This window comes from Dermochelys coriacea, chromosome 21, assembly GCF_009764565.3.
Source record: "Dermochelys coriacea isolate rDerCor1 chromosome 21, rDerCor1.pri.v4, whole genome shotgun sequence".
NCBI lineage: Eukaryota > Metazoa > Chordata > Testudines > Dermochelyidae > Dermochelys > Dermochelys coriacea.
In genome coordinates this window covers 10,628,123-10,651,560 of record NC_050088.1, presented here as the reverse complement: position 1 = coordinate 10,651,560, position 23,438 = coordinate 10,628,123, and the positions used below count along the sequence as shown (strand labels likewise).

Genomic DNA, 23,438 nt, shown 5'->3' with positions numbered 1-23,438 from the left:
CATGACGCATGCATGGTGGCTCTGTGCTGCGGGTGTGGGCAAGGCTAGTGGCCAAGGCAAATAGTTGTAACAGAATCAAGTATAAATTAAATTTTAAAAAAGGGACCCAGGTACTATTTTATCATCAAAACTAACATTCACATTATGCATTTTTTTAATCCAACTTCTGGGCTTCAGGGTATGAATTGATAGCTGCAGTGGTCAGGAAGGAAATCCCCCATCTCTAGGTATGGTACTGCCTGGTGCATTACTGTGGGGAAAGGGGACTGTTAGCTTGAGGAAGCATTAGTAATTGCTAGGGGATAAAGTATGGGAATTGAAGGATCAAATTGTTCTGGCATGTCAAATTCTTTTGTGTCTCTGGCTTCAGTCACCCAATATGTTACTCTTTTGCAAATACCTCTGACGGGGAAGGGTCATTGCCATTATGGAATGATTGCAGAGTGAACGCAAAAGTTTTGTCGTAGTGCTGTGTGTCACAGCAGCCCTGGGATCTGCTCGGCCAAGATAAACTACACCAAAATCCCTCCCTGGAGCTAGAAGCTGCAGTGGCTTAGCGAACTGAAAGCTGCCTGGGGTCACAAGTGAAAACTCAAGTCGATGGAGTTGTCATCCTAAGTCCCTGTTGTTTTTTCCTCATCACAAAGTAGGTCACATTTTGGGTGCAGATTCTGAGCTGGTGTAAATGGTCACACTTCTATTGAAGTCAACAGCCTATGACAAGTTGCTCCAGCTGAGGATCTACTCCTTGATGCATATTCAAGAGAGGTCCACAAGTGGAAGATCTATGGGCTTTGCCAGGTCAGGAATGAAGTGACTTGACGTCTGTGGATACACTTGTAGTGTACATGTGTCCAGCAAGTGCTGCTATTCCTTCAGTTTCATGACCACTGAGGTTTCTTTGGTTAGTTTCCCATTTTGCCATTATATATATATAGTTGTCTATAGTGCCTTACCACTTATGTGATCCATTTATGTTTCTTGAATGAAGTGGATCAGCTGGGAAAAACCCCTCAATTAAATAGAAGTGACTTGTGAAAATCTCATGTTAAATGTTCCATATTGTGCTCATACAACTGCTGAAGTTAGTAATGGAAAGAATCCTGACACCACAGGGGAAGCTCTGAGTGAGGAAGCAGATAGCACCCGAGAGTAAAGAAATAGCATCATTATTCATAGTGCATCTATTATGGCATCAGTTCTTAACACTGAAGAGTGGCGTGATCTGTTTCATCCCTGGGTAACTTGCTGGCAAAAGGCAAAATTAAGTGAGGCCAGTTTAAAAGCTGTAATTAAAATAATGTAATGCAGATGGCAGTACATGTCGTCCTGTTACCACAATACTTTATATTCTTCTATCATTCCTCATAAATCTCAAAGCAGTTTAGAAAGGAAACTCTTGTTGTTCCCCACTCTATAGATGGGGAAACTGCAGAACAGCAACATGAAATGACTTAAGTGTTGAGCTCTGATCGCTTGCTCTCAGAGAAAATACTTCGCATGGGTCTCCCCACTGCCCCTTGTGTTTGGTTTTGGGGGGTTATTGTTCCAAACCTCAAGAAAGGGGCATGGGGTAGGAGTCAAGACTGATCTGAAGCTGCAGGCTCATGGCCCAACATTCGATGCGACTTAGTTCCATATTAAGGTAAAGTGAAAGAAGGGAGGAGGGTGCGTTCAGTTACCTTCTAAATGGAGCTGGGGTTCCTGGCAACGGGAGAATAATGCCAGGCATAGTTAGCAGGGGGGACAAGCTAACAGGAAGAAGGGGCTGAGCATTTGTAGCTCTCACAGATGTTGGAATTCTGGGGTGCTCAGGTGTCAGTGATCGCTTCTGAACTGAACTGACAGCTAAAGTTAAGGAAGGGTTGAGCTCTGGGATTTACTCACAAAACAAGGTAGCTTGTATGGGGGGAATGGAAAAGAACTGACTGGGAAATAGCACCGAGCTTTCCTGAGTCCCTTTCTAGTGCTGCCACTTAAGTTAGTTTTTTCTGTCTCATGTACATTTTAAAAGACATCTGAAATCAGTAGGGAGAAATCTTCCCTAGCACAAATGTATCTTCAAACAGCTTTTAGCACATCCACAATTGGGTTTGTGAGTTCCTTTTTTGTTCCTCTTACATCCTTCTCACAGGCTCATTTAACTGAATTTCTGTCTCTAAAGACATTTTCCTAGGACTTCTGAGACCGAGGAGTGTTTGCGCGTGCCCCTCCCCGTCGCCCCCGCCGCTGTCTTTGTAGGCTCAATTGCTGATTGCTGGGAACATAGTCTAGTGCTTAAAGCGTAAGGCTGGGCTGCAGGAGACCTCTGTTCTCCTTTCCTTGGCTCTGCTATTGCTATTCTGTATGACCTTTGGGAGGTCCCTTTCCCCATCTCTAAAATGGGGATAATTCTTAACCTTAAAGGCCAATTGTGATTGGTTTGTTAATCACGTTTTTGAAAGCATTATTTGTATTCTGATACCACCCACAGTATGCTGGGCTCTGTCCGAAGACAAAATCCTTGACATGAAGAGCTTGCAATCTAGGAAATCAAGACCTTTTAGCAATTTGGGGCACGGGACCTGGAAGGGGTGATTGGCTAGGGAAGCGAATGTGGAGTATTTGTCACCAGTTTTCTGTAACAGTGATTAAGAATCGAACCATTGGCAGAGCAGCCAGTAGAGGGAGCTGAATGCATTTGTCAGTTTGGGAAAACATCCAGACCTGAAATTGCATTGCGAAACTGGCTCTGCTACATTAAAGGATTTATTTTTCCATTGAAATGGGATGGCGACGTCATTTTCTTACAAATGGAAGCTCTGTGTCCTGATGCCCCTGGGGAAGTATTCCCTACCAAAAGCACCCAGGGGGAAATAATTTAGTTTTCCCAGGTTTCTGGGTGGGACTGGAGCTCTGGTGCTCATTGTTAGAGGACCCCTGAAATCTTTGAACCGGCCCCCTTTTGCTGCCAGCAACATCTGGCTGAAGCGTTAAGCAGAGGTGCCGAGCCTATGCTCCATACTGCTGCAGAATCCTGCTTGCTCAAGGCAGGGTGGGGATGGGTGGACAAAGGCCCACCTTTATATTTTTAAATAGGTGACTGGTTGCAAGCTGGACCCAGACAGATGAGCAGCATTTCCAGCAGATTCTAAATCCTGGCTTATATTTCCAGCTGCTGCTGCCGTCCACATGTGTTGAAGTCTCTGACGCTCAGCCTGCCACTCCTGAAATGGGTGGGATTGTGTATGAACATCGGTCCTGTGTCCTGATCCCAACTTCTCCAGGGCTAGAAAGCGGGGAGAGATTTTGTATCACATGATCTGACAGCAGTGGAATCTGTTGCGTACTAGTATTTTAGGGTGCGGCAAGAGGACTTGGTGAGCAGGGCCTGGGTTGATCTCATGTGACTATTCCGGGAGGGGGCTCATGCTCTCTTGGAAACGAGATTCTCCTACTTTGGCCCCGGCGTTGTATATTTTTATGAAGTGCTAGAGGAGGCTGCAAAGCAGCTGCATCACTCGATGATTTATCACCATCACGTTGGGAGAGCAGGGAAATTCCCAGCTTGTGTTTCAAACTGTAGAATGTAGAAGTTCACGATGTAGAAGTTTTATGGTTATGCTGCGGGGAGGGATTGGGTTACCCCCTTCTGTCTCTGGATTTGGTCAACCTTGAGTCCTTAACTCTCTTTTTCTACAGCGAGGGCAGGTGCTTTAGGAGTGTGGGGTCCCGAAAGCTCTAGCATGGGGAGATGGCAACTCCAAGGTTCTTTAGGAGAGGAGCCTTCCCCACGTGCGATGTGTTTTTAACACTCACTCTGTTAGGTTGTGATGCATCCGATGAAGTGAGCTGTAGCTCACGAAAGCTTATGCTCTAATAAATTTGTTAGTCTCTAAGGTGCCACAAGTACTCCTTTTCTTTCTGTTAGGTAGGTAACATTCCCTTCCCCGGCTTTCCTGGCATGGCTTGTCTTTTGGGGTTGGTTATACGCAAAATGCAAATGTTGAAAATCATGGATCAGGCCCCTCTTCAAATTAGTTTAAAAATCATAGATTTTAACTTGTGTTGGGTTCTTTCTCTGCTCTCTGGTTTTGAGCTTTTATGGGTCACGTTTTCAAGTTTTTCTCTGCATGAAAGCTGAGACCTTCACCTACTCGGGTGACTCCAGGCCCAGACATCATGGGACTCCCAATAAAATTGTGAAAGTTGATTCCACTGCTCGGGCCTCTTCTCATCTTCCTTCTAGTTGACCTTGGTCTCTTGCTGTCCCGCACATGTCTGTTACCCTGACTGCCAGGGGGATGTAAATAAACCAGGGGTTCTCAACCTTTTTCTTTCTGAGCCCCGCCCCCATGCTATAAAACCTCTGCCCAGCTGTGCCAGAACTGGTTTTCTGCATATAAAAGCCAGGTCCGGTGTTAGCGGGTAGCAAGTAGGGCAATTGCCGGGGGCCTCATGCCACAAGGGCCCCTGCAATGCTAAGTTGCTCAGGCTTTGGCTTCAGCCCTGGGTGCCAGAGCTCAGTGCCCCAGGCTTTAGCCCATGCGGTGGGGCTTTGGCTTTCTGCCCTGGGCCCCAGTAAGTCTAATGCTAGCCATGCTTGGTGGACCCCGTGGAACCTGCTCGTAGCCCCCCTGGTTGAGAACCACTGCCATAAACCATGCATGCTATAAACTGCCCTATATCTGCCTGCCAAAACTATTTCATGCTGCTCCGTCAGGAAAGCCAGTGCCATTCCTCCAAACTGCCAGCAATTCCATTTCCATCAGGGCATTATCTGTTAGTGGGGAATGGAAGCCCCAAAGCTGGTGGCCACCAGGCTGTTAAACTGAATCTAGTGTGTGTTGCCTTCTTAAACCACATGAGCTAAAGCAAGGGTGTTCATCTGCACTCCCTATAAATCTGACACCAGCAGAGCAGATGGTGGTGGTTTCTCTGGAAAGCCTCTGAGAGGATGAGAGCATTGCATAGAAAAACAGTAAGGGCAGATCTCTATTCACCTGGAATCCAGCTGGCAGGGAAGTGCTTGCTCTGGGCAACTTCAGCAATACACTAGTATGTGTGAGCTGGAAGGAAGAATCCTGATCGCTCTCGTTTTGAAGAGGCTGTTGGAGAGGCAGGATGCCATCTGCCTCTGGAAAGTAGGAACCCTGATTGTGAAAGGCTTGGAGTGAGTGGCTCTGTGCCTTTCCTGCGTAGTTAGGCAGGAGGCTGTGCATGTGTGATGTGGCTCTAAGTGTAAGTCTGGCCACAATAAAAACATTTCCTTGTTATCTAATCTGCCCCATTTTTCTTCCCCTCTGTTTACCATGGCCAAGTTTCCTCAATAATTCTGACAGCTGCAGGCTGGGCTATGACGTCAAGCTGCAATATTGAAGTCAAAAAGATATTTAAATGAGATCAGTTAATACTATTTATTATAAAGCTGCAGCCTTGGTGGCTAGGCTGGGGGAGGGTTGGAAGTAGAATTTGGCTGGCTCAGCCCGGTGGTGTTAGACGGTCGTGATATCTTAGGTTAATTTCATGTCTGTCAAGCTAATAGACCCCAGAGTACGTAGCTTCGTCCAGCTCTGGGGTTGAACACAGCAGCAGTCTAAAGGCATGCAGCAAAAAGTGAATACTACCATGCTCAACTGAAACGGCCTCTTTCCAAGATGGCCCTGTCTGGGATCAATCACACGTCGGGGTCTCGGGAAGTGATGATGGTCCTCCAGGCCAATCTAATTCCAACAATTCACCACATGGGTCAGTTAAGACACTATACGCTTTCTTCTCATTCCCTTCCACCCCTTTACTGCTTCCCTTGTCCATGCAGGAAACCCTGTGTCTGGCATGATGAAGCTGCAGTCTCAGTCTCCCATAAGAACGGCCAGACCAATGGTCCATCTAGCCCTATAACCTGCCTCCTGGCAGTAGCCAGTGACTGGTGCTTCAGAGGGAATGAACAGAACAGGCCATTGCGTGATCCGTCCCCTATTGTCCACTCCCAGCTTCTGGCAAACGGAGACTTGTCCTGCAAGCTCCAGACAGTCACCTTGGTGGGTGCTGAATATGGAGTTCTTCTTGTGCTTTCAGCGGCGATGGTCCTTCCAGGTCACATCTGAGGCCATTGATGGCGTCAGTAGGGTAAGTAAATGGCTTTAAATGTCAACGTTGTTTTTCTCCAATGAAATGTCTAGGTGTCTAGATAAAGGACCCTTTCAGCACTAACTCACGGGATGAAATCCAGCCCAGACCAGTGTCCAGAAAGGTCACCATCTTTTTGACTGTTCTTTGGGCCTCTGTGTGAAAGGATCTGGCAGCTACCAGTTGAAAGCAAACAGGTGTCTGTAACTGGTGATCATTAACCCCCTCACTGCTGGCCCTGAGTGCCCGCTTGGTGCCTCAGCAGAAAGGCCCAGACCTGAATGGGCCGTCGAAGCTGGGTTCCCCTCTCAACCTTAGAGATGGTCTTTGCAGGTCTGCATTGAGTCATATTGGTGTGGCAATGCGGGGTAGTTTTCTCTGCTGTTGCTTGTGCTGTTCCTGGTCTGTGGAAAGAGGGAACTTCCTTGCCCAGGTTGTCAGTCCAGCACCTGCATCAGCACTAAACTGGCTTCCAAAGTTAAATAAATAGACGAAAGCTTTATTTTCTGCAGCAGAAATGCCGAGCCTGGCAAGATTGCTGTTTTCCCCCCTGGAGAATCGGTGCACAGACCTGAGCTTGTCTGACAGGCTGCAAGAAACTGACGATGGCTGTTTGATAAGGCTGTCCAGGAAGTAACTGTTTTGTCCCAAGAGCCCAGGTTATAGAATCCAGTTTATCCAGCCAGAGGGGCAGCAAAAATCGACACTGCTCAAAGAAAGGAAGGAACGTGACCCATTCTAATCTTTCTGGTGCGGAGAAAGGTATCTGCAGTAGCCCTGCTGATAAATCCGCTTGTATCATGGCTTCGCAAATATGCTAAGGTTGGGGGAGTCTTGCCTTTGCTTCAAGCAATTAGATTTGTGGGCATCTGGCACAGAATTACCCACTGGCAGGGCGGGGGAAGGATTATAGGTGCTGGTGAGGTGGAAGGAGAGAGCTAAAAACTGACCAACTCCTAGCCACCCTGCCTCCCAGACCTTAGCACTTGAACAATCAAGGAGCTATCTGCCTTGGGATATCTGATCTGGCTTCTGCTTAGAGACTGACAAAGAAGGGTTGGAAGGAAACAGTTTGAGGTGCCTGAGAAGCAGGTTTCTTAGAACTTTTAAAGGGATCTAAATCAATAACTATAAGGAAGCAATTATTTCAAGAGCAAATAAATGGGTGCTAGTAACTCTAGGTGTTCTTTTGTTGTTTGTTTTTTGTTTTTTGGGGGTCTTTTGGTGGTGGGGGGTGGGAAGGGTAGCTTTTGTTTGGGTGCTGGCACACCCCTACTTTAAGTACTGTCTGTTTTTATATCAGACACGTTACTATGTTATCTCAGCACCTAGGAGGGTATGTCTTTAAAATCAGGAAAGTGAATGTATTTTTTGGCTGGTACCAGTTTCTTCTTGACGTGCCAGTGGTGGAAGGCTCATGGTGGGAGATGGGCCGATCTCAAGGATGTGGGCCAGGGGAAAGTTATCTATCTGCCAGGACTGTGTCAGATTGTTGGCCTGGAGTTGTTGCCAGATTGTTGCTAAAAGCAGCTACATGAAAGGATAATCAGACCTGACTGTCACCAGGAAATGTTGATGCCTTATCTGAAAATGCCAATCTGAACATAATCACGAGAGCCAGTGTCTTGACAGGTTTAAAATGTTTCATGCAAGTTACTCATCCGTACTGGGTCACCAGTAGGAGATATAGAGAAACTGACCAACGTCTGACGCAATGGAAAATATAATCTTCCTCTATACCCCAATGCACTGTGTTGTACACACCTGGGAATTTGTTTCTGTAAGGAAAAGATACAGCCTTGGAGACACAATTGACTCATCCGCCGTGATTGAGGTTTCATGCACCAGAAACAAAGGCATCAAACTTTCTGTTAAGGATGCTAGGTATTAAAAGTCCAACAGGCAATTTCATATACCAAACCCTAACCTCCCTGCATCTTCTCTTCTTCCCCTTGGGTAAAACTGAGGTGATAATAAAAACTCCCAGGATGGGCTGAAAGGGCCTTTGAAGCTTCAATGTTCGTTTAAAAAAAAAAAAAAAAGTTGGGTTCCCCTGACCAAAGGATCTACATACGTGTAAAGAGTGCTTATATATGCACCATTTCACGTAGTACAGGGATGCTGTTATCACGGAAGAAGCCATTTAACAGAACGCCCCACACGATAGTTTAGTAGGATAAGAGGTGAAGTCTGCCCTGGAACCACAGTGGAGAATATTAAGTAGTCAGATTGGTTGGAATTGATCAGAACCTTTGGAACACTAGTGCTTGTGTACTTCTGCTCAAAGTGTCATGAGATTTAAAGGCTATTGGTTTAGTCTCCTGTGATTGTGTTTGTAACTTTTTTTTGGCACCCAGAACCGGGGGCTAGGGGGTTCTTTTTTCGGTTGATAATACTGGACTGTAAATAGATTAAAGTGGTCAGGAGCTGCAGTCTCCCATCTCTTCTGAATAGATTTATACCTGCTCTGCAGATTGGCACACCAACAGATCCCGGTTGTTGGTGGGCAGGATTGAACCTGGGATCTCGGGAGCTAAATGCACGAGCCTCTACTGCATGAGCTAAAAGCCATATGGCCCTTAGCTAAGGCTGTAGAGCAGACTCATTCATCTTTTTCTCTCAGTGGTCTCGGTGCCACTGGATGGGACAGAACGTCACACCCAGGAGGTGTGTGGATTACAAAAGTACTTTGAAAATTACTGTTTCTGTTGGAACTGGCTTGGTGATTTTCAGAGCTGGGTTAGAAATTGCACAGAACTGCCCTGATTTTTAGGGTTCCTATACTGTTCTTTGCATGATGGGTTTGCTGTTCCAATAACTAAGCAGCATATACTGTGCATTATTGCTATACATCGCTTCGCTGACACTCCCTGAAGGAGATGAAAAAGGATTTTTGTTGACTATCTGCTTAGCAGAGCTCCCGGTGAATCCTGCAACACCCTGGCACTCTCCCTTTGTGCTATGGGGCAAGGATGTCCATTCCAGAATGGAATGATTCCATACCCTAAGGCTCTGTAGGAGTTTCCATTAGGATCCCAGTTCTGATCTTCTATATCTAGGTGTTGTGGACCTGATTTTTCAGAAAAACAGAGCAGCCATCCTACAAATGAAATAAAAAGAAGCTATAGGTGCTCAGAGTTGAAAATCAGGCCTCAGGTTACTAGCTGAGGTATGGCTTTGAGACATAATATCAGTATGGAAGTGACTATGCTAATACTTCCGAGCATGCACATTGTAGATTTGGTGTTAAAATAATAAGGTGGGCCCTGTAAAAATCATGATTTTTTTTAAAAAAAAGAGGGGTTCTCGCTTTCTGCCTTGTGCCTCAAAGGTGCACTCAAAGGGTCACAGTTGCGAGATTTTTCTCTGCCACCACGAGAATTAGAAATTCTTCTTTAAAATGAAAGTTCTTATTGAATCACATGGCTTGCGGAGCTTGGGCTTGAAGACATGCATCAAATATCATGAGATTTGGGATAAAATCAGTGGCATCACTGGCCCTCCAGAGGCCTGAGCAGACTTGGGGCGTGTCTACACAGAAATAGCTTCAATTAAGCTGGGTGTTCAATTAAGCTGGTACAGCTTTTGTCTAGTAGGGTGACCAGACAGCAAATGTGAAAAACTGGGACAGGGGGTGGAGGGTAATAGGGGCCTATATAAGAAAAAGACCCCAAAATTAGGACTGTCCCTATAAAATTGGGACATCTGGTCACCCTGTCTATAGGCCTCCCTTTATATTGTTTTAGAATTGGTTGTATCATTTTAGCTTGCGCCTGTACATTTACCTCCAAAGCTACCAGAATTCCCACTTTGAATACCAATTCCTGGCATCCTCAGAGACTCCTTCATTGACCCCTTTCCCTCCATGCAAATTTTTCTGCTTTCAGTATTCAGAGGACTAAAAACCCCTATTTATTTAACGTATGTATCTGTAACCCACGCTGACACAGCGTGACTGTCTCCCTCTAGTGGTACCTCGTTTCAGGCCACGATAGTCTGTGTAAACTGCGCTAGGTGTTGCAGCTCAGGCTGGGGAGATTTATGCTTTTAGATCCAGTGGTCACTGGTTCAGTCGTGGCTTTCCACCCACCCAAGCATGTCCTGTGGTGTATTGATTTTAATTTTTAAATTCCAATAGCAGCAGCCAGAATTGGGGCCCCATTGTGCGCTGCACAAACACAGGGGAAGATGCAGTCCTCGCCCTGAAGAGCTATTATATAACATTCTGTTAGTCTTGCTTTAAAGGGCAGCATATTCCCATCCCTCCTGCTATTTTAATAGTCTCTTGGTTGGGGATTGGTTATGTGTTGACAGAGCAAACGTTTTCCTGCCCTCAATCTACCACGGAAAGCAAAAACCTCATTGCGCCTTGGCTTTCATGCACTGACTGCCGAATACAAGGAGTCCCAGCCTGGAAGATGAGGCCATCTTCCCAAAGGGAAGGCAGGGCTCTCTGAGAAGTAGGACTTCTGGGTTCTGCTTCCAGCCCAGGGAAGGGAAGTGTTTTGGAGTGGGCACCTCGGCGCCTGAGTTCTGTTCCCAGCTGTGTCACTGATTCACATCGTCCGGTTATTTAACCTCTCTATGCCTTCGTTTTTCCATCTGAAAAATGGACTGAATGAGCCCATCCTCCCCAGGGCTTGGTGAGGTTTCATTAATCAGCCTCCACAAAGTGCTCTTTGATTCTTGGATGAAATGCAAAGTATTTAATCGTTAAATTGCTAGCTTAAAATTAAAACACTTTCCTGGTGCAGGTGCCTAGAAACGGTAGGTCAAAGCCCCAGTCCTGGCTATGCATGCCTGCCTGTGTTTCCTTTTATAAACCCTTTGCTTTCAGTGTCAGCAGGGAGCCTGGCGTGGCTCAGGGATGGTAGGAGGCTTTTGCACCTGTTTGGCTGGAGCTGTCAGCTTGCGTTCCCACTGGATTGCTCTGCAGCAGCTTGGGTTATGGGGGAAAATTGGTTATTCTTCCCTTTAAAAATCAATGCGGCAAAACCAGAGCCAGCTCTTGAGCTGCAGGAGGGAGAACGCAACTTCAGAGCACTGCAGCCAGGGTGACCTGCAGGTGGCTCGGAGCGGCTGGAAATTGGGCCACTTCAGTCTAGGGCACTGAATTGGGACTGTCCCTTTAGGCACCCATCTCTCTAAATTGGGCCTTCAGGACCCCATTTATTCTGGTACGCTGCGCAGAGATGGGCGGGAGGCGGAGCAATACATGGCCCCAGCACCAGGGCCTCTGGGGTTTGATTGAGACCCTGATGCTGGGTAGGGCAGCCCTAATTTGCCGCCTGGCTGCAATGGCCCCATGGGGCATTCCAACCGCTGGCCATGTAGGGCCAGCCCACCTGCTGCACTCTATGGGCTTCTGAACTGAGTGGTACAGTGTATGCCTGGGGCGTTCTCTGGGGTGTCCGAGGGCCCTCTGGCTACAGCATGGGTTAATTCCTCTCTGTGCCCGCTGCCCCTAGGGAGAACGTTATACCCGCAGGGTAACAGGTGCTGCTGAGTCTGGCTCTGCGCTCAGAATACAAAGTTACCTGTGTCTTGGGCACAGCCGTGAGGGGTGGGGGAGGGTGTCTCTGAGCCCAGTTCGTTGTTCGTTTGGAATGACACGTTTCCTTAGCTGCTCCATGACTCACATCTGAGTCAGCCCTCAGCCCGTATCACCTCTGCCTTGGTCTTTCCTTGTTTGTCTTCGGGCCTTGGATTATAGAGGCTAGAGGGTTCTTGTCCAACCTCCCCTCCCCCAAATTCCCAACCCCCTCAGCACCTGCTGTGAGTGCTGGTAGGTGTGCAGAGGGGAATCTTGCTGCAGGTTGTTGCAACAGGATAATTGGCTGCACTTTATTTCTGATGGAAAGGGTGTGGTCTGCCCCTGTTAAAGGAGCCAGGCTGCCCTTGGTTCAGTCCCCCTTGAGCAGCATTTGAGAGGACCCAGTGGTAGTTCATCTCTTAGGCAGGGATGATGGTACAAACTAGCATGCAGGGATGGGCTCTGTGGTGAGGGGGGGAGGGAAGGATGCTGCCGAGCTGGCATGACCTCCCTCCCTGATGCCTGCCCGCAGGGAGCTCCTCTGTGTCAGGACCCCTCTGTTCTCGGGGGCAGAGGGTATTTGTTTCAGGCCTGCTCAGGGGTGAAAGTAAAATGTGTCCCTTACCGGTACGGTAAGGCTGTAGAGCAGACACATTCTCTCTCTGAGGTCTCGGTGCCACTAGAGGGGACGGAATCGCACACCCAGGAGGGGTGTGGGTTAAAAAGTGTACAGTAATATTTTTAAGAGCAGGGAGAAGTAGAGGTGGATTTATACCCAGGCTAAACCACAAAGAGTAATTGCAAGAGGGAGACCCTGTCTGCTTGGAATTGAGGACCGGGGCATGAACTCTTCAAACCTTGCCTTAAAATGCCCATGGCATCTTCAGTGACCACAAAGGGGTCCCCAGCTCCGTCTCTTCTGACAGACTAATGTTACTCGCTGAAGTGAGGTTATAGGTGGTTGCTTATCCTAACTGTCCAAGGGCAAGTAAAATCTGAAATGCTTCTTCCCACAGCATGAGACTGACCTTTGGAACCCTCTGCCTCAGGAGTCAGAGTCAAATACAGTGGCTGAGTGTAAAAGGGACTGGATAAGTTGAGGGCTTGTAACAACCCTTTAACTTTTTGCATCCATTAGTTCTGAAGGAATGGGGTATCCTTCCCCCTCCCCCGCCCCACCCCAACATGATTTCAGTATTATGCAGTGGCAGTCACCCAGTAAAAGGGAGCTTCAGGCTCCAAGACTTCAAGATAGGGCTAATCAATTCTCATGCTTCAGGGCATGAGCTGATTGCCATGGATCAGGCAGCATTTCTAACTCCTATGTGTAGCGTTAAACAATTACCCAGGTTTGTTATGGATATCCTCACCTTCCCTGATGTACCGGGGCTAGTTGCTGCCAGAAGCAGGAGACCAGATTTAATGGAGCCCTGGTTTGGATAGACCTGGTGGATGTTGTTCTTTCTAACTTCTGAACTTAATGACCATCCAGATCTCCCCAAAGGGGACAATGAGAGATGAATCCAACCCAGGACTCATTATCTAACTCTCCCTCCTGCATTCCAGCCTTCCAGGCTCCATCTTTTGGAGTAAGAGGGGACCGTGATCTGAACCAACCTAACCTGCTCTGGAAACCGCCACAAGGAGCTCTGGCAAAATACAAATCACCCCAGTTTTGCGATGGGTCAAAACTGCCAAAATCTATTATGTGGACAGTGGTGGTCAGGGATACTGCAGAACCCAGACCAGCATCACCCCCAAGAACCCAAATCAAGATCCATCCCGTTCTCTTGTGGCACTGCATTGTCCTGGCATCTCCTCTGGACTTCAGGTCCTTGCAGCCGCAGGTACTGCTTACTTTCAAGCCTGCGAGGCATTTTCAGGAAGAGGGCTCACCACCCGCCTCCCACGATGCTGGCCAGGGAGCACTGCTCCTTGAGGCCGTTATGCCCAAGGATCATTTGCATGCACAAAAGAATTTGCATTTCTTCGTGGCAGCTAGTGTGGGAACCAAAGCGGCCAATGAGTCAGGCTGTGTTGCAGCCTGGATACATGCTGGGCACTGTGTGAAAAGACAACATCCCTTCTTTTGGCACTTTGTCACTGCTGGTTTCACCTGGCTGGCTGTGTATGCCTGGGAACAACTGGCAGTGGCTTGATCTATTGTGGCTGGCGGAGAGTGAGGGGCGGGGAGGGCTTGAGCACAGTTGACCTGTCCCAGAAATGACCCTCCCAATGGAGCTAATGTGCCACGGCAGGAGAACAAAGGGGATTACAGCCCCACGCTGCCGTTTTTACCGGAGGCAGGTTGGGTGCAGCAGGCTCAAAATCGATTGACATTACCATGGACGTGGGCTAATTGTGTTGATATCACTGGGCGTCTCCCAGCGTGGCGGGGTTGGGACCAATGTTCCCTCTAATTTTTGACAGGCCGTGTGTGCAAAACATTTCTTCTGCGCAAATTTTTATGCGTGCAGTGTTTCGCCGTGTGCGTGGAGTTTAGGATCTGCGTGTGCACGCGCACACCCACAGCTTAGAGGGAACAGTGGTTGGGACCACCCTGCCTTTCCCAGGCTAACTGGGAAGGGGCTTGCGGGCTGGGGCACCATTGGCTCATGCTATCCTTGAGGCTGATCCAACTATCCCTTTGCAAAGGGGGTGTAGTGCCCCTGCCAGATGGTCAGGTGATAGCCCTGGACAGCTGAGGCCTCTCTCCAGCCTGTCAAGTGGCAGGCAGGGTAGGCATCCTCCAGCAGGCGGCCATTTAAGGCACTGCACATCCTGTCTGAGGATGACGCTGTTGAATCTTCCTTGTGCGGTTCTCTGCATTGGGGCTTCCTCTTCTACCGAACGCTGGACTCTCTGCCACAGCAAGACATGGGCCTGGTGACGGGGGGATGATTGCACCCACTGTGAGCGCCTGGGTGTGCAAAGGTGAATGGCAACCCTGATGGGTTGGTTTGCTAGGAGAGCAGGAAGGAAGGGGTTAATTGGGCCGATGGGGTATGTGGTGCGGATTTTCATAACAGAGATGTGCTCATTTCAGTGCACTGCACTAGGTCTAATCTAGCTGAGCATAACTGCTGGGGGCACATTAGCATGACATTCAGGATACCACTAGCAGCTTCTGCTTCCGAGAGAATAGCCCGGAGGTGGGGCAGCATGGGATGGAGGATGCACTGGCAGAACTACATGGGAATCCGGGTCTGGAACAGCAGGGGGTGCTAGACTCACAACTGAGTGCAATTGGGAAAGCTTGGGAAGATGGGGGTTCAGGACTGGAATATCGGGGGGCAGGAGGTCACGATCCGAGGGGATTAATAGACTTGGCGGGGGGGCCATGACTGGAACTGCAGTGGGTGCTGTAGGATGGATTTGAGGGGCCTGGGCAGAGCTGTGCTGGGAAACTTCTGCCAAAGCTTCATTTCTGACACGTGGGGTCGGTCTGTCTCTTCTGAGCACTGAACTTCAGCAATTAACGAAAACAAAGGCAACAAGCACCGTTTGTCCTCACCCCACCACTTGAGGCAGGTCACACCCACTCTGCCCTGAGATGCCCATTGCTGGCAGCGATGCCAGCCCCATCACGGATGGGCTGCACAGAGTGACTTCCAAGGCTTAATCCCAAGAAACAAAAGCAGTAATTTACCGAACTCAGAGGAAGAACAGGCTCAGGGCATTAACCACAGAACAACAAACATACAGGTGGATTTTGTGCCCTGGACTGTGCTTGCCAGCTGGGCCGTTTGGGTTGGTACAGGCTGAGATCTTTCCACTTTGTTCTGTGTCATTAAGGATTTGAACTGGCAGTGCTGAGAGTGACAGACAAAACAGCCTGAACGAGGCAACAGCAGACAAAGGAGGGGAGAGCAAGGAAAGGGCAGGCCAGTGGCCTGAGAGAGCCTGGAGGGGAGAGAGGACACTCCTGAAATGCACCAAGGAGAGACTGGCTAAGGCAGGGCAGGTTGGGGCCGGAGCAAGGAAGGTCTTGCACTGGGGGCTGCTGGGCTTTATCCTTCCTGTCCTGGGGCTGCAGGATTGGAACAAGCTGCAACAAGCCGCGGAAAGGCTGCAATGTGTGTGCGCAGTCAGGTGATCTGTTGATGTGACTGTTAGGTACGAATCTGTTGCGACCGGCCTCATCTGTAACCCCAGGGCCTCTGTCGCTCCAGCCTAACTGGAGTCTGTTCCGCACCCCTAACCTCAGCAGTGCTTGATGGCCCCCCCGGGGGACCTGCCGCCACTGCTGCTTTGCCCTAGTGCCAGTGGCCCCCCTCCCCTCCTGCTCTCCTGGGTCACAGACTAAAATGGGCATAAGTGTGTGCTGGGGGGTGCTCTTGTTAAAACACCGGCAGTGTCCTCCGAAGGTGGGTGGGAGGCTGAAGCCTCAGATTGTCCATGCTTTGGGGCAGGAACCATCTTCTTGGTCTGCATCTGCATGATGCCTAGCACGCTGGGGTCCTGGACTGTGATTGGGGCTCCTCGGTGCTCCCACAATACCCGTAATTAAGAGCTTGTGCTACCCCCGGGGAAGCAAACCTTCTATCCAATGGCGCATGCTCCTAGCCTACCCAGGTAGCGTGCTCTCGCTCTCTTCCCGTGTCCCCTTCTCCCCCTGCTGCCTTCTCAGTCATCGCCATGGATTGGGGGGAACCCCTTACTGGGCTCTTCCTCTTTAACTTGAGGTTGGAAATCCCCCTTCTCCCAGAACCGCCCCCTTCCCCACGCACAGGTGGCTGCATGGAAGAAGACCCAGTGTGGGGGCGGGATGCTGGGAGTGAGGGCCGAGATGGGGGGCCCTGCTCTCCTGTAGGATCTGCTGGCCCTGGGCTCATCTCTCTGGGCACCCTTGTCAGACACCAGTCACCGAGTGATGTCAGGCCGCTCTCTTCCTTCAGCCAGTGCAGCATCATTTCCCTCAGGGACATAATCTGCTGGCATGCTGGGGGTGCCCGAACGTGCGAGGCAGGGCCATCCCAGCACCTCCATTGCCTGGCCCCTTCCTCCCAGCCACGCATCCATTCGTCTCTCATCAGGACCTGTCGCCTGCAGGGAGCCCCACCCAGCGTCTCGCCCCACTGAAAAGAGCATGTGTGTCAGCGCTGTGGTTACCTTGGAAGGGAGGAACTAGCATGTAATGGTATTTATGTTCCTCCTTGCTTCACTAATCCCCGACAGGATTGCCTCCTGCTGCAGGCAGGGAGGGAATGTCTACACGGCAACTAAACGCCTGCGGCTGGCCCATGTTAGCTGATTCTGGCGTGTGGGGCTTGGGCTATGGGGCTAAAAAGAGTTCAAAAAAGAACTAGATAATTTCCTTGAGGACAGGTCCATCAGTGGCTATTAGCCAGGATGGGCAGGGATGGTGTCCCTAGCCTCTATTTGCCAGAAGCTGGGAATGGGTGACAGGGTGGATCACTTGATGATTGCCTGTTCTGTTCATTCCCTCTGGGGCACCTGGCACTGGCCACTGTCGGAAGACAGGACACTGGGCTGGATGGACCGTTGGTCTGACCCAGTCTGGCCGTTCTTATGGGAGACTCTGAGGCTCATCATTTTTGTTGACTTTCTCTGTACTTTTTCCAATTCCAATCTATCTTTTTTGAGATGGGGCCATCAGAATTGCACACGGTATTCAAGGTGTGAATCAACAATGGATCTAAATAGTAGAATTACGATATTTTCTGTGTTCTTATCTACCCCTTTCCTAATTATTCCTAAAATTGTTAGCTTTTTTGACTGCTGCTGGGATTATGTTTTCCAATGTGCATAACTTTGCATTTATCAACAATGATTTTCATCTGCCATTTTGTTGCTCAGTCACCCAGTTCAGTGACCTCCCTTTGTAGCTCTTCACAGTCAGCTTTGGACTTCACTATCTTGTGAGCTGTAGCTCACGAAAGCTTATGCTCAAACAAATTTGTTAGTCTCTAAGGTGCCACAAGTACTCCTTTTCTTTTTGCGAATACAGACTAACACGGCTGCTACTCTGAAACTTGAGTAATTTTGTATCATTGGCAACCTTTGCCACCTCACTGTTTACCTCTTTTCCAGAGCATTTATGAATATATTGAACAGCACAGGTTCCAGTACAGATTCCTTGGTGAGGGACCTTGTCAACGATTTCCTGAAAGTCCAAGTACAAGGTCCACCTCTTGTTGATACCCTCAGATGAACATGGTATATTGGGGAAGAATCAACACTGCTTTTGTAAAGGGAAATCATGCCTCACTAATCTATTAGAATTCTCTCTGTGTCTGATCATTCTGTTCTTTACTATAGTTTCAACTAATTTGCCTGCCACTGAAGTTAGGCTTTCTGGCCTGTAATTGCTAGGATCAACTCTGGAGCCCTTTTTGAAAAATCGGTGTACATTAGCTATTCTCCAGTCATCTGGTGTGGAGGCTGATTTAAGCTATAGGTTACATACCATAGTTCTGCTATTTCAGAAATCTTGAGTGAATACCATGTCGTCTTGGTGACTTATTACTATTTAATTGATCAGTTTGTTCCATAACGGCCTTTGACACCTCAACCTGTGACAGTTCCTCAGATTTGTCCCCTAAAAAAAAAATGGCTGAGGTATAGGAATCTCCCTCACATCCTCTTCAGTGAAGACTGATGCAAAGAATTTATTTGCTTCTCTGCAATGACTTTGTCTTCACTGAGTGCTGCGTTAGCACCCCTGTTGTCCAGCTGAGCAGGCTCATAGGCACTGGAACTAGGGGCTGGAGGGGTGCTGCAGCCTCCTCAGGTTTTACGTGGGGCTCCGCTGCTGGCCCCGTGCCCGAGTCCCAGCTGCCGGTCCCAGCCTTGTCTCCCTTTCCCCGTCCAGGTTCCCCTCTCCCAGAGACACGGCCCTGCTCCCAGCCCCAGCTGTGGGGGGGGCGGAGGGGTAAGGGGGCTGGCTTTCAGCACCCCCACTGGGCAGGCTTCCTGCTTCTGATGTACTTAAAAAAAATTGCTGTTAGTTTTTGTGTCTACGGGTAGGTTTACACTTAAAACGCTGCATTGGCGCAGCTGCAGCGCTTAAATGAAGATGCGCCTCTCCTGTCCCCAAGAGGTGGTAGCTATGTCAATGGGAGACACTCTTCTGTCAACGTAGCACTGTCTACACCAAGGTTATGTCAGTCTAACTATGTCAGTGAGGGGTGGGGATTTTTCACACCCCTGAGTGATGTAATTAGACTGATATAGGTCTGTAGTGTAGACGTGGCCTGTGACCGGTGTAATCTAATCTGCTATCTTCATGCAGTCTAACCTAATCCATCCATCCATCCAACCCGTTATCCCAGTCCTGTATAACTTAATCTACTATCTCCATCAAAGCCAACCTAAACACTCATCTCAGTCTAGTCCAAACTACATCTATTGTCCCTGGCCAGTACAATCTAATCCATAGCTCTCTGGGGCAGAGACTGTTTCTGTTTTGTGTTTGAACAGTGGGGCCCTGATCCATGACTGCGGACATTTTAAGTCCAATACAAATACTACCACTGCAATACAAATAATAAACAGTAATACCATCCAACCTAGTCCATGCAGTCCCACTTGTTTTTTCTGATCTACCAATCCAATCTGGTCTAATCTAACATCTCCTCTCCAGTTGAGTTCTAATCACCCCTGATTGCTGCTGTTGGGTGGAAAGCCTGCAAAGTTCAAGGTCCCCAAACTACACTTGGGAATTGTAGCACTTGCACTTCGATTTGGGGGGCAAACCCAGAGAGAATGTGCACATTTCCAAAGCAAGCACGGAAGGCGCACGAATAGCGTGGCATAGGTGTCTATTAGTGGAGTGACTAGAACTTCAGATCCCGGATTAGAGATGGACCCAAACCAGAACCTTACTGCTCCCCTGACTCACACTAAAATTTTAGAAGGGACTGTGGAGTGAAGTAGGGTTAGAAGGGACCTTAAGGATCATTTAGTCTCACCCTCTGCCAAGATACAGGATCTTTTGTATCTAAACTGTCCCCTTCTGGGTTTGTTTTTAGGATTCGAGGAGCCAGGAAGGGTCTATTTTCCAGTTCTAGTTTAGCTGAAACCAAATTCTTGGGAATTTCTAGCAGTCACTCTGAAACAGGATGACACATTCAATATTGGCATTACATTTAGTCTTTCATTGCTGATCGTTTGAGCAGAACCATACAGCAACTCCAGCCCATGGTAGGGGTGGAGCTGGGAACTGTAGGTGGAGCCTGAGTACTGTTTACATAATCTCCAGCCCCACCCTCGCACTCCTGGGCAGCAGCAGATGGGGAAGGCAGCTTCGCTCATGCTGTGCTCGGCGCTAGCAGGTGCTACTGATTCTGCGCACTCAGGAGCACCAACAACTCGCTTCAATACTGAAAATGAAGGAGTTGGAAGGTGAGGGAAGTCCTGTGCACCTGTCTTCCTACACAGCAGGCTACGTCTGTGAGCCCGTGCCAACCCCCCAGGGTGGGCCCCGCATATGGCTGCCAGCTATGACTGCTCTGTTTGCTTCTGGCACCGGCATAAACTCCCATAAACACCTTTATGGCAGCATCTGGGAGATGGGGCAGAAGGACAAATGGAAGTAATAAAGGGGAGTGATTCCCATCTCAGTCAAGTCATCCTGATTCCAGAGCTGTGACTGGCTAAAGCTCGGTAGAATTGGACAGAGGACAAATTTAATGTGACTCAACTGGTCCCTGCTTTAGATCAGATAGTCACGTAAATCATTTTCCAACTAATCACACCATGCTTCTGGCTTTGTTGATATATCTAGTGGCAGAGAGTTCCATGGGTTAATCGCACATTATATAAATAAGTGTTGTATGGTTTTAAATGTGCTGCCCTTTCGTTTTTCTCTCCCTACCATTTTGTTTGTTGCTGGGTTGGATCCAAGATACTTGGATGCCATTGAAGTGCTGGGAATGCCCAGAGTGTATTCTGAAGTCTAATGCTGGACTGTTTAAATACCAGTACATTAGCAGAAACATAAAGCCCTTGGAGGTGGAGTTTGCATTTCTTTTTTTGTGTTTCTGTCTTAACCCTCCCCACTTCCCTCTGATGTTTAATCTCTAGTTTGTAGGCTGGATTTCCATGAGATGAAGGATTCCTGTCTTGCTGAGGTAACCTCTTGCACCTTACTATTTAGTCCATACTGAGAGTTATCTTCCTTTTGCATTCCTGCTTCCTCTTGTGTATAGAGGGTATGTAACCTTCTAGCTCTGCTAATTAGCTTCCACCCCCAAGACCTGCTTTAACTCTGGCATTTATAATAGTGTTTTTTAATTTATAAGGGAGGGGTTGCACTCAGAGGCTTGCTATGTGAAAGGGGTCATCAATATAAAAGTTTGAGAACCACTGGTCTATTTCATACAAGCTGCTGCTGGGACAGTTTTTTTTTTAAATGATTTTTGCATGCACTTTTTCCTTTTGCAAATATCCCCATTGAAAATCAGGATCTGGCTATTCCCTGCCAGCGAGCCAGGCAATTACTAAAGCTGTTTCTCCCCCGAAAGAGCTTTGTGACCAATCCCTTCCTTGCAACTGAACAAGGGTTCTCAAACAGCTGATCTAGGGCCTGTTTCCTCTTAGTATACAGTTTCCTTTTCAGATCTTCTCAGTTTATGACTAAGGCAACGCAGATGCTGTTTTTCTCCTTAGCTGCTGCTCTGTTGGTGGTTAATGACCTGGGACAATGGTGCTCAGCACATCTCCCGAAGTGTAGCTGGCAACGACCCATCAGATCAGCACATCTCAGCCCACACCTAGCTATGCTGTTGCTATTAAAGATACCTGTTCTTGCTTCCAGGGATGGCAGAGTCCATCAGACGCTGGGAAGGCCCGGCTAACTTGGAGGGAGGTGAGGATGGTACAAGAAGTAGCTCAGACAAAACACACAGGCCTGGCCTCTGCTTCCTGCTGGCCATGCCAGTTTGGAAGCATAATTCGATCTTGTGTTTCGATCATTGCAGCAACCGTGCCAGCTCTCCTCAGGTTACAGAGCCTTGTGCTCAGTGACTTACCAGCCTGCGAAGGAAAGAGTGATTGAATACGTGACATTTACAACATTGCAACAAAGCAGAGATGATGTTGACTGATGTACAAGCTTGGCTGCTCATGGGGTCCTGGGTGCATGTATATCTATTAAAAGACTTTGCCCTGCTATAACACCTTTGATCTGAGGATCTCATGGCGCTTTATGTTCATTAACTGATGCGTGCACACCCCCCCTCACGATAGGGGTGGTCTGTACCTTGTCTGTAAAATATGGGATTAGAGAAGGGAAGTGACCTGTCCAAGGTCACGCAGTGAGTCAGTGGCAAAACAGTACCTAGGTGTCCTGACTTCCTTTCCCTAGCTCCGATCAGTAGTCAACACTCCCATTCAGGGGTGTGGGAATGATTTGTATAGTGGGGGTCCTGAGAGCCATTGAACCAAACCAGGCCGCTGGCAGCAATTCTGGGCCCCAGGGCTGTCCCTGACGGGGGGGGTGGGGGTGGGGGTAGGGACAGAAGTGACAAATCCTCCACTTCCAGGACCGACCATGCTGGACAATCGTGCCGGCCCTTGGGGCCTAGAGCAGTCACTTGGGCCTAGGAGCCCTGCAGCCCGCTTGGGCAATTTAAAATGGCTTGGGGCTTCCAGATGGGGGCTCCTGGGCCCTTTTAGATTGCCCAGGGCCCTGAACAATTGCCCGCTTTGCCCCCCCATCGGTGGCCCTGAACCAAACTGTAAACCCTGCATATAATGGAAACCACTTCAAGCCAGGAGGTGTGGCACCACCCCTACTTCCAGCACCTATGCTCCCATTCCTATGTCGTTTTGACTACACACCTCAATATTTGTGGGGGACTTCAGGAGAAGGGACAACAGCTCTCCCCTGGCTCCCCGAGTCCTGTTGCTAAGGGGGCTGCTTAGACCACCTAAGGCCTGTTCAATTCTCTGTGTGGTTGTGTAAAGCCCTGGTGCAGTCAGGCGAAGTGGTGGTTTGAGCTGGTGGAGCTCACTCCTGGATGCTGCCCTGGCGTGAAACATGGGGAATAGCAGCCGTGCAACGCCACCCATGGAAGTAATTGAGGCAAATCCCCAGGACAGGAAAGGCCCTAAATCTCCCCGAAAGGGGGAGCAGGGGGTTGGGCAAGAAGCTCCAGACAGTATCTGCCAGTGAGAGAATCTCTGAGCTGCCTCTCGCATGGACAGTGCTTTGGAGTTAGGAGGGGATGGGGAGTGGTTTCTATTTCCCTTTGACAATGGGGATAGGGGCCGCCCCCCGCCCCAGCAAACAGCTGTAGGCAGCTGCCTGATAGCAATTTCAAGCATCTCACTGGGATGGGGGTTGGCCATTCTGTACTTCAGTGGTAGGATCAGTATGTATCCCAGTAGTGGGGTCCATGGAGGAATGGGGACTCTCAGTGCCAGCTTGTACGAAGAGCTATGGACTCTTATCTGCTTCATTTGCCCATGGGACAAAACAGCTTAAACTGCTTAAAATAAATAGCTCAATCTTCTTAAAAGCAACCCCCCTGGGCAGCGAGTTGAATGAACGGCCCCTGTGCTGTTGTTTCGTCGTTTGCATGTGGTTGGCAGGCGTTACGAAGCTGCCATGGGATCAAGGTGGTTATGTATACAGCTGGCAATCTCTTCCCAGCCTCAAATTCCCGTGGGTAATGCCGGGCAGTGTAGCACTAAGAAATGTAAACACCTTGCAACTTGGAGGAGCTGCGGCGTGAGCGTGCTGTATGTCCCCTTCCTTAAAGAGCAGGGATCCTCAGAGAAGAGCCTGTGAACTCAGGTCCTGGAGTGTATTTGTAGCCATGGCCGCTTG

The 23,438-nt window shown here is 48.9% G+C and overlaps 1 long non-coding RNA gene across 1 annotated transcript; it reads left to right on the top strand.

The window, feature by feature from the left end:
- Positions 1-43: 43 nt before the first annotated feature.
- Positions 44-4,192, top strand: LOC122457107. The gene is made up of 2 exons (XR_006276438.1): positions 44-3,806; positions 3,911-4,192. It is a non-coding gene; the product is annotated as an uncharacterized LOC122457107 (long non-coding RNA).
- The last annotated feature ends 19,246 nt before the right edge of the window (positions 4,193-23,438 follow it).